This window comes from Homalodisca vitripennis, chromosome 5 (genome assembly GCF_021130785.1).
Source record: "Homalodisca vitripennis isolate AUS2020 chromosome 5, UT_GWSS_2.1, whole genome shotgun sequence".
NCBI classification, from domain to species: domain Eukaryota; kingdom Metazoa; phylum Arthropoda; class Insecta; order Hemiptera; family Cicadellidae; genus Homalodisca; species Homalodisca vitripennis.
In genome coordinates, this window is record NC_060211.1 from 34,816,576 (window position 1) to 34,828,270 (window position 11,695).

Here is an 11,695-nt window from a genome sequence, read left to right on the forward strand (position 1 = left end):
CTTTAAAATGACACATCCCTCATAACGCTAGATTAAAACAATAAGGGTATAAAACTGCATGAGAATTTTGTTCTTATAGGGGAATATTCACTAGTCGAACTTAGGGAGGATTTTTCTCTCTGACCTCACCTCAGGGATGCGCCCATTGGCCACTAATTCCCATAAAACACGCACAAGTGCATACATATGTTATTTATAGATTTTTATTTATTAATAGTGGTTCGTTGTAACCCGATTCCAATACTCAGTATATTGATACCTCAGTACACTGCAGTATCAACAGTTCTCGATAACACAAGGAATTAGAAAATACCTATCTTCCAATAGCTATCACTCTTATAAGTGCTATGCAGTTTTATTTTATAATGAAAATGTTATATACACACACCCCGGGTGCTCCAAATATTAAACCTGAAGGAATCTTAGAAACTAAAGATTACAGCAAAGAATAGATGGACAAAGTTGTGTGTAATACCAAGACCAACAAGTTAATGTGGTGAAGTTAATTATTGGTTGCATCACTCACAACCAAATGTTATTGGGCCTATCCTGTTCCTAGTGTTTGTTAATGACTTCTTATAATGGCTCTGCTTTCCCAGATTTAAAATGACTGCTTGCACTCACAATCAAATTAAAATGTCTTTTAATGAGTCTAACATTGGTTTGCCTGTAATGCATTAGTCATCAATGAATAAAAAAGTGAGTTAATTTATTTTTTTTTTAAGTAATAATCTCATAAATGACTGAGCTAAGAAACAGAAAGCTTTTTGGAGATTATTAAGTTAACTGAGAATTCCACAAATCACATGTAAATAAAAGGCTGTCTCGTGTCATTTATTTATATTAAGAAAGATTGACTGGTGTTAGTACTGAAGTTTTGATCACATTTATTATAGATTATTTCATTCTGTGACTCTGTACAAGGTTAGATTGTGTGGCAATGCAACCATTAGCCGTAGTGTTTTATGGCAGAAAGGGCACAGAGATTAATTCATAATTTGGCTCCAGAGAATCCTGTAAATCTAGTTTTAAAAGCACACAATTTTAACTCTATACCTTCAATGTGTATTTTTAGCAATTTAGTTCATGTAAGATGTAATATTGCTGAATTTGAACACCAATCAAATATTCATTGTAACGATGCGTGTTCAGAAAGTAAGTACCGTTTCATTCTACTGCCGCTGTAGCGCTGCAATCAGTGTTCCGCGCATGCGCACTAGTCCTCCTTGTTCACTGGCTATCGACTCACGCCATTTTAGTTGTTCTACGTTGTGTTTTCAGTTTACTATGAACATTTAAAATGTTTAAGACCGTTATAGGTGAGCTGCTTTGAAAGTTACCTGTTAAGTGAACATTGCGGGAGGAGGGGGGAAATGAGAGAGTGAGTGATGTGGAGAGGGAGAAGCACAGTCTCACTTTCCCCTCCACATTCATTACCAACCACTCATCACTTCACCACTCGTAGAGCATGTGTTACATAAATGTTTTCAAACTCTGCAATAATAACAACAGCTGTTAACAATAAACATTTATTAAAATACTTCTTAATTGTACTAACATATCAAATAGATGCAATGGACTATTCTTAACATAAATAATAATACTTGTTATTCCATAACAATGAGAATAATAAAACATAGCGTGATGCTCCAAAACACTAACGCAGGGAAGCAAAGCACTCGGTTCTCCCTTCTTTCTTGTAAGATTCTTCAGCAAGAACTAAATAAAAACAAAATGGAAAATGAAAACTTGAAATCAGTTATTGATATTTTACAAAATGACAATAAAAAACTATTGGAGGAAGTAAATCAGCAAAGAAATTCCTCTAAATGTCTCCAATGTTATACGCCTCTGAATAATTCGTGGCACACGGTCAAAAGAAGATCAAGTAGTTTGCACAATCTAAATGTAGGTAAAATTGAATGTGGAAATGCGTATGCTGTGTTATTGAATGAAAATTCCAACTACAACAAAGAATCAATATCAGAAGAAGAAATAAGGACAAGAAAATCAAGTGAACAAAATAATAAGAAAACAATAACTAAAAATGTCAAAACTAATGTTTCTTGTAAAATGGAAATAAATAAGAGTAAACAAAAAATACTGATACTTGCTGACAGTCATGGAAAGAATCTCGGTAATATGATTGAACAACGGAGCTTGGCTAATGTTTGCTCATTTATTAGAGCTGGGGCAAAGTTTGGTCAGGTCACTGAGGCTTACTAAGGAGTTGCCTAATGATTATCATTTATTAGTAACAGCGGGCACAAACAATATTGAAAGCACCAGCATTGAACAACTATTGAAAGATGTGCTGATAAAAAACTCCAAGCACACCAATCTTGTACTGGCTACAGTTCCTATGAGATTTTACACCCCAAACCTGGATCTAAAAATATCTACAGTAAATGTAGAGATTGAAAACATAGCCAAAAATCAACCAGAACTAAAACTTCTTCCTCTACACATCTTTCCTTGACATGTTTTCACTTGCCATGGGCTACATATGAACAAAAAAGGAAAGGTGAAGACCATTGAAATGTTATTAAAATTGTTACAAAATAATTCCTCTCCAGAAAAAGAAACATATATGGCAACAAATGATCGAATCACAGTACTGGAAGCAGAGATGAGTCAGATTATAGAGCAATATAAAGATGACCCATAGGTTGGTTTTGCACACACTATATCATATGATTTCCATGAAACTAAAAAACATGTCTGCTGGGGTAGCAGTTGTATTCAAGCAAAAGTTTAGTCGGCCTCATATATCAGATCTCATTTATAAAATTCTAGCTTACCAGAAGGTACCTAATGGATCATCAGTATACAGCCTTAAAATTAAACAGAAGTACTACAGTAAGCCTACCAACAATGACGCATTCTACCAGCTCGATCTAGACTTCAAGTGAAAGGACTGAAAACATTGATTTGTTCTGCTATGGGCTGTGTTAGGGACCGTATTCGACCGCAACACTTTGCACAAAATATTCTGCAGTTTCAACGCTCAACGGGAGCCACAGTATACGTAATTTCTTATGACCAGACAGCATGAAGAGAACTGTGGAATGGGCTCACCCATAGTGAGTTTGTAGAGACCCTGAGAAAACTGTTCTCAACACCAAGGCCAGTAGAGGAACCAAGGCTCAGCAGATGGACCAATCAAAAGCTACTGATGTCACTTATACCCCTTCTGCAACATCCACAGTCCACCGTCCTTCTGCCATTTTCACTGCTTCGGAGTCTTCTCATCAGTCTGCAGGAGTCGTGCTCAGTGAAACTTCTAATACAAGTCTTTGTTGCATGAGTGATGAACTGAGAGTACACACTGTTGGTGTGGAGAACGATCCAGAACATTGTGTTTCCTTTGTAAATAATTCAAATGTGAACAGTACCGTAAGTTTAGCTAATTCAATAGGTTTTTTAGGAATGTAGGGAATGACAAATGTTAAGCTAGCAACATTAAAACGTCAAATAAATTAAAAATTCTTCAGGTAAATATACAGTGTGTGAGAAACAAATTACTAGAATTAGAAAGCTTCTGTAAGGAACATGACATTGAGGTGATCAGTCTGTCTGAACACTGGCTCACTTCAGAACAGGTGGATATATATTATACCTCAAGGTTATGTTCCAGTAATTTTTTTTTGTAGAAAATTTTTCAAAAATGGAGGGTCAGGAATTTTAGTAAAGCTGGGTACTGAAGTTGGAGTGATTGAAATGAATGAGTATTGTTTGGAAATGGATATTGAGTTAAGTTATGTAAAATTAATTTCACAGAATTTGTTTGTTATTTCTCTTTACAGGTCTGAAGGTAACATTAATACATTTTTTGAAAAATTTGAATTGGCCATAAAGAAAATTATATCTAAAGGCACAAAAGTTATTGTCTGTGGAGATTTTAATATAGAGATGTTGCAAGCTAGTAACCAAAATTCAATTCGATTTCTAAACTTATTAAGATCACTCAACATTTACTGTACTTATTTGGCACCAACAAGAGCTAACTCTTGCATAGATAATATATTGGTAAATTTCTCTAATGATTTGTATACTGTAAACTCTGTAGATGGCCACTTTGCAGATCATATTCCACTTGTAATCAATTTAAAATATGATGATCTAGACTTAATACATCAAAAAATAAAATTTCTAAAACATTCTTTCGTTCTCAAAGTGTAGACAATATTGAATTTTGTATTAAGGAATTGAAGAAAGAAAAGTGGAATATGATCACTGATTTAAATAAGAAAAGATAAATGTTTCAACAATATTTGATAGTTTTTTAGGCACTATATCAATCTATGGCATTTTTGCGCACCATTAATTAGTAAGAAACGAGGTAATAGTAAACTACATTGTAGAAAAAATAAAATAAAATGGTACAATTGTGAACTTGATCAGGAAAGAGATTACATGTTAAGTTTATATAATATTTATAAAAACATGTTGAGGAATGGATCAGAGCATACTGAGTTAGTTTACAATGCATATCTCTTTTGTAAAAGAAGCTATAGGGCACATCTAACCTCCACCAAAAAAATAGCCTGTGAAAAATACATAGACCAAGCACAAAATAAGTGCAAAGCAGCTTGGGAGGTTATATCTCAAGAACACTCTCCAAATTCTACTAGAGACATCACACTTGACCCTGAACAATTAAATTATCACTTTAAACATTCTGTTGATTAATTGGCAGTCAAATTCCAGACATTAACACTAACATTTATGATTTACTAAGAAGTAGACTGATCAATCCAAATTATTTTAATTGGACAAATATTAATTCAGAAGATGTACAAAAAATAGTTTCTACATTCTCAAATTCTAAAAGTTCTGCTGACAATTCAACTCTGTTCTCCTGTCATAATAATCTGGAAAGTTTAAAGACTACAATGGCTGCAGCTCATAGTAATGCTCAGAAATGGTTCAAAACAAATAATCTTCTCTGCAATGAAAGTAAAACCCAAAACATATTGCTTAGCCTTTCTCAAAACGATCACCAAATTGTCAATTTACTGGGAATTTGTATTGACACGAAATTGAGTTGGAACGATCATGTTAACGGATTAAGCAAAAAACTTTCGAGAGTTGCTTTTCTGTTTTGGAAATTAAGATCTATAATATTTACCGAGTACCTTAGGACAGCGTATTTTGGATTATTCCAATCACATATTGCTTATGGCTTGATATTATGGGGCCATTCTGTAGCAGTATCAGATCTGTTAATAATCCAAAAAAGGGTTATTAGAACCATTTGTCATGCTGCACCATTAAATCATTGCAAATGCCTGTTTATAAAATTACAAATACCTACCCATTATTAATCTCTACATTTGCCATATTATATTATACACTAAAGCTAACCACAGAAACTTTTTCATTAGAAATCAATTTCATACACACAAAGTCAAAGTCTTTATTGCACATTACATTTGAACATTATTACAATTTTGTAATACAAACAGGTGCATTGTCCATAATTTAATAAACAATGTTAAATTTAAAAGTAAAACAGTGGAATTTCCTAAAAGTAAGACAGAAGTATTCAACATACACACTTATTATGCTTGTGCATGTGCTGGGATGTTTAAAATAAATTTATTTATTTAAAAATATAATTGTCTTGTCATTTAATATCTCATCTGTACTATAATAGGCTTTTTTCAATAATATTTTTTTAATACATTTATGAAATTGAGCTTCTTCAAGATGTTTTAATGGGTGTTGGCAAACTATTGTACACACGAATACCCATATATATAAAGGACTTTTCTCTAATAAGGTAGTTTTATGAATTGGAAACAACAAAAGATCCTTATGTCTGGTGTTATAGGTATGCTGGTTTGTGTATGAACTATAAATATTTGGATGTTTGTGGACCAGATTTAAAATGTCCAATATGTATAAACATGGCAGTGTAAGTATTTTTTTTGCTTTTTTAAATATAGGACGGCAGCTTTCTCTGAAGTTTTGCTCCCATCATTGCCCTTACCACTGCTTTTTGTGCCAAGAAAACTTTTTTAAAATCAGGAGATGATCCCCATATTACTATACCATACTTAAGAATTGACTGAATATATGCAAAGTATACAATTTTACATGTGTTTTATAGATACAGATTCTACTAAAATCTTCATTGCAAATCGGAACGAACTCAATTTGTTTACAAGGTGGTTTACATGGCATTTTCCAATTTAAGTTTTTGTCAATTTTGATACCTAAAAATTTGTGAAGAGTCCACTAGATTTAATCCAGAATTTTCTAAGAAGCTATTAACCATTGTTACTAGGTCTGAAATTTATTATATTGGTTTTAGTTTGATTTAACAGAAGTCCAGTAGAATTAAACCAATTTTCTAACAACTGAAGAGTTCTTGTTATAGATTCCTCCATATTGAAAAAAGTTTTTTTCTGTAATAAGAACATTTGTATCATCTGCAAATAAAATAAATTGTTTGTTTTGGTATGTCGATTGGTAAATTAATTAATATATATAAGAAAAAGGGTAGGCCCTAAAATAGAGCCTTGAGGGACACCATACAGAATATTTTTCCCCAATTTGATGTGACTCTATGCGAAATTCTCATTGATAATGGTTCTTTGTTTTCCTGGTTATTTAGATATGATTGCAGATAATCCAAAGCTAGACCCCTAATTCCAATTTGATATAATTTTGAGAGGAGCAATTTATGATTTACGCAATCAAAGGCTTTTGATAAGTCACAAAATATACCTGCGGTATACTTTGACTGATCCAAGGAAGTTGAAACACTATTTTACAAACGAAAACCATAGCTAACTCTGTATTTCTGTTCTTTCTGAAACCATACTGCTCATCACATATTAAATTTGTTTCTTTCTAAAAATTTTGTTAATCTAGAATGTACTGCCTTTTCAAAGACTTTTGAAATGTTGCTCAATAAAGAGATAGGTCGATAGTTTGAGATGTCCTTAGGGGAGTCTTTCTTTTTATATACAGGTATGATTTCAGACAACTTTAGTTTATCTGGGAAATGTCCTAAGAGGAATGACTGGTTTATTATCCTGGTCAATATTGGGCTTATTATTTTGGACGAAAGTTTCAGTAAAGATATGGGTATGCCATCCCAGCCACATGCCTTTACTATTGTTTAAATCAAGAATTATCTTTTCTACCTCAGTAACTGATACAAAATGAAGAAAATCTAACTCTGGTAGTTTGTTTACTGATCTAGCATCAATGTTATGTGTTTGTACTGTTTTTGGGTATATGTAGCGTATCAACAACGTTAGCAAAATGGGCATTAAAACTGTCCAGCAAGTGCACGGGGGTTTCTTATCTCATCGCCATTAATGCTTAAAATGATTTTGTCATCCCTGCTACATTGTACTCCTAGCTCTTTTTTCACAATGGCCCAAGTGGCTTTTGACTTATTTTTTTGCATTGATTATAAACTTTTTCATTTGCTATAATTTTTGCTTTGTTTACTACTTTTTTAAAACATTTTTTGTAGTTCTTAACATAGTTTTGGAATTTTGGATCTTTGTTTGTTTTGGCTATGACATGTAACTCTCTTTTTCTCTTAGCAGACGTTTTTATACCTTCCGTAATCCATTTTATTTTTTTCATATTATTTACTTTAACAGTCTTTAAAGGAAAAGCCTCATTCATACAAGATATAAATTTATGGAGAAAACACTTATAATTTGCTTCTACACAATCCAGGAAATGGAATTCATTCATTTTCACGGTCTAAGTTTATTAAGAAACAAAATGAATTGTCTCCATTATATATTCTGATATTTTTTGTTGGTTTTTTATAATTTTGAGAATTGTTTGAGTATGGTAAGGAAACGATAAGTACATTATGGTCTGAGAGGCCAGGATCTGTGTTGAGATACACTGCTACTGCCCCATTTTAAACTGGTTAATATGTTATCTATACAACTCATTGTTGTATCAGTTATTTCGAGTTGGTTCTCTATTAATTTATCTTATATCCAAATTGTTTTGCTAAATCCTGAAATGATTCTGAAAATTTATCACTTTGTAACAAATTAATATTAAAGTCTGAAGCAATAGCTACAAATTTGTTTTTGAGTCCTTTTCAAGTATTTGCATTAAAAGTTTTAATTTATGTATAAAGAGGTTAGTCATTGAGTAGCCTGGTGTTCTGTATATTGCCACAATTAAACAATTCAAGAGATTTGATTTCTGTAAATGATCCTTCAAAGATGAACTCTTCATTTAGGATTGAGAGATCCGGTCTAGGAGTACCCTGTAAATGGTTTTTAATTAGAATGCAAGACCCTCCCCTAGATCTATTTCTAAAAAATCCGTCAGTTAATTTAAAAACCATTTAATTTATTTAAAAAAGTTTGATTAGAATTTTTTTATGTGTTCATTAAGGCAAATTATTTGTACATCATATTTACAGTTTGTTATTAACCAACTCTAGTTCATCAATTTTGCTCTTAACACCTTGGATGTTGTAATGTAGCATAGCGGGACATTTATTATCCTTTATTTTTATACTACTGTTTATCTTTTTTCCAGATATTAGATTTCCTTCATTGATGTTTTCTACATTTTCTAAAAAACTCTTATCACTATCTAGATTAGGACTACAGATTATAGCAGGAATGCGTGGTGCAGTTGAAGGGGTCACTAGTCCAATTCCAGCAGGGTAGTCAGTGTTTGGAGGAGAATGGGAGAGCCGAGATTCACTTACAACTTGTGGAGTCGTAGTTGCAGTCAGAGTGGAGCGAGAGTATTCCAGTGTTCTCAAAACTTCTTCAGCAATTTTTCTTTTTCCTCTTTTGTTGTAGTGCATACCATGGTTGGTATATAGATGACGTGGTAATAGATGAAGTTCTAGTAGTCTAATGTTTGTGTCCGTATTTGAAATCTTGGTAGTTAGTTCCGTATTTATTGTATCAATTTTTACTGTCTAATTCTGGCTTGTCATGACGCATAGGCAAGGTCGCAACAATGAGATTTGTTTTCTTTGTACATTCCATTAATAACCTTCCAAGATATGCTTTTTTCCAGTGCTTTCAACATTGTTTGTGCCTCCTATTACAAGAATAAAATCATCTTCATTGAAACCACTTGAAAGTTCCTCTACTTCTTTAATTACCCCCATTTATCTTTGCACCTGGCCTCACAACTGCAGTTACATTTAAGTTTGTCTTTTGCTGCACTAGATTACTGAGATTTGTCCATGGCTATCAGCCATTATTAGTAATTTGGATTTTGCAGCCAGAGGTACATGAGTATGTGCAGAGATTTTCTTCAATATGTTTACTTTCCTGGTATTACTTACATTTTTGGTTCTTTTACTAAGGGAGTTTATGGTATCAGGAGTGTTGCTAAATTCTTCTTCCTCTTCACTATTGTCCTCAGACAGAACCTCAAAACTGTTTTGGCAATAAATTGTGGAACTATGTTTTTCCATTTGAACTTTTGATGTATGTGTAGGTTTTTGCCAATTCATTGAAAGATTAGAATTAGTCCTGACTTGATCTAAGCATGGAAAGCAGTTTTAAACATTTAAGTGTATTTTTCTCTTGTATTTTTAAATTTGTTTTCTAGGTCCAGTATAATCCTTTTGCATCATAGCTATAACAGTTTTTTAGGTTTTCATTTTCTATTTTAGCTTCTTTGAGTTCCCGTATTAGGATTTGGGTTTGAAAGTCTTTTGTATTATGTTCCTCTTGTAGCATAGAAGATATTTCATTTCGTTTTCAAACTAATTATTTCATCTTTTTCTATCATACTTTGTTCTAAAGCTTATACATTTTTCCAGTCAAAGCTTTTACTTGAAAATTCAGATCCATATATCTAGGAGTGTTAACAGCCTTATCTTCAAAATTTATTTCGTCACTTCCTACATTAGATCGGTTTATAGAGCTTTGGAGAACAGGAAGTTGAGCACCGTATAGATGCACTATTATTACTTATAGAAACTCTCATTTTTTGTTTTTTATTGATTTCCTCCTCAATCTCTTTTATTGCTAAACAAAAATCTTTGTTATTCATAATTTTTCCCTTTGAAAATTGTTGTTTGCTTTTCTCTATAATGAGTCAATTCACTTAAACGACATTTGCCCGTTTCTTTAGTTTATAGAACATAACATGAAATATGGACATATTTCCCTTTTTTTTTTCAACAGTTTGTATTATAGCAGGCCAGGCTGCATGGCCCCTTATTTTGGCAAAGACAAAATCACCTTCATGGAATTTACTTGCATCCATTTTTAATATTTTTTCCAAGTTTTGTTAATTTAATTTTATGCTGTTTAAATTTAATTTAATTTAATTTTGTTAATTTTAAATCTGCCTATATTACAAAATAATCTTGGTTATAAAGCATTAACACCTGGCATATAGCTACTCAATTCACCATATATCAAGTGAAAAATAAATAATCTGAGTTTCTCTTATAGGTAAGATATTTGATTATTAATCCAGTGTAAACAAGTGGTTGTCTGCCAGCTATGTTTCCACTAGCTTGACCTTGGTTGTTCTTGTTTACTTGTACTCAGATGTTCCAATCAGTGACATGTTATATAAGAAGGTTTATCCCTGACAGAAGAACATGAATGAACTGGATACTGGCAACTGTCAAGATTACAGTGTTGTTCACAGCCAAGTTCAAGTTCACTGTGTCACAATCAGAACTAATTTATTGTGCTTTTAAAATTATTATCAGTTAATTAATTAATAATTTATGAATTATTATTTTTAAGTATCTGCATGTTTGGAATTTTGTTGCATATTTTTAAACAAATGATTAAACAGTTAAATGAACAACTGAAGTTAATGAGTATAAGTTTCCAACATTCAACAGGAAGCAGCTACACTAGTCAAGCAAGTAAGCCATATAATAAAAACCAGTATTTAATTTTGTTCCTGGGTACCAATATTGAATTTTAAATGTAAATCTGCATACTAGAAGAAACTTGCAAACAAGAAATATAGCTTCTTTTTGTTCCACAGTTAGATTTAAGCCTCACAACTGTGTTTTCCAAAACAGGTGGTTTTCAAACAGAAAAAATTATGAGTATTGAATTACTTATATTAATCAACTGTCTGTGAAAATAAAATAAAACATTTACAAGTCCACTTGGTAAAATAAACTTCACTTGTTAGTTAAAATTAAAATTTGGCACTTACTTATGAATGAAACTAGTAAAAATTTAAATATTTCAGCACTAAAAATGTAGTTTGTTATGCACTAGACAGCTAGCAGAAGACATTGAACACAACACCAGAAATAAAAATAAGCTTGACATTCCTCAACATCGACTGCCCAAATTTGTAACATCCCATATGGTAAATTGTGTAAGATTTTTTAACAAGCTTCCAGAAATTGCTCATGTTACTCCCATAACTAATTTTATTTGTGGCTTTAAATAATCCATTTTATTCAATTGACAAGTTTTTAAATATGGATGTCGATATTCAGTTTTAAATCATTGGGTTTTAATTTTAACTATATGTTTATCTTACAATTATTGTAAGGTAAATGTTTTTGAGTCTCTTAAATCTGTTTTTTGGTTTTCAATGATGGTTTGTTTCTATATTAGTATGTTTTATACTAAAAGTGAATTGACAATGCCTATTTCATTGTATATATGATCAACAGCAATAAATATCTTATGTCTTATGTAAAGGAAATAGATCAAGCAGTGAAAGAGGGGGGTGGTGG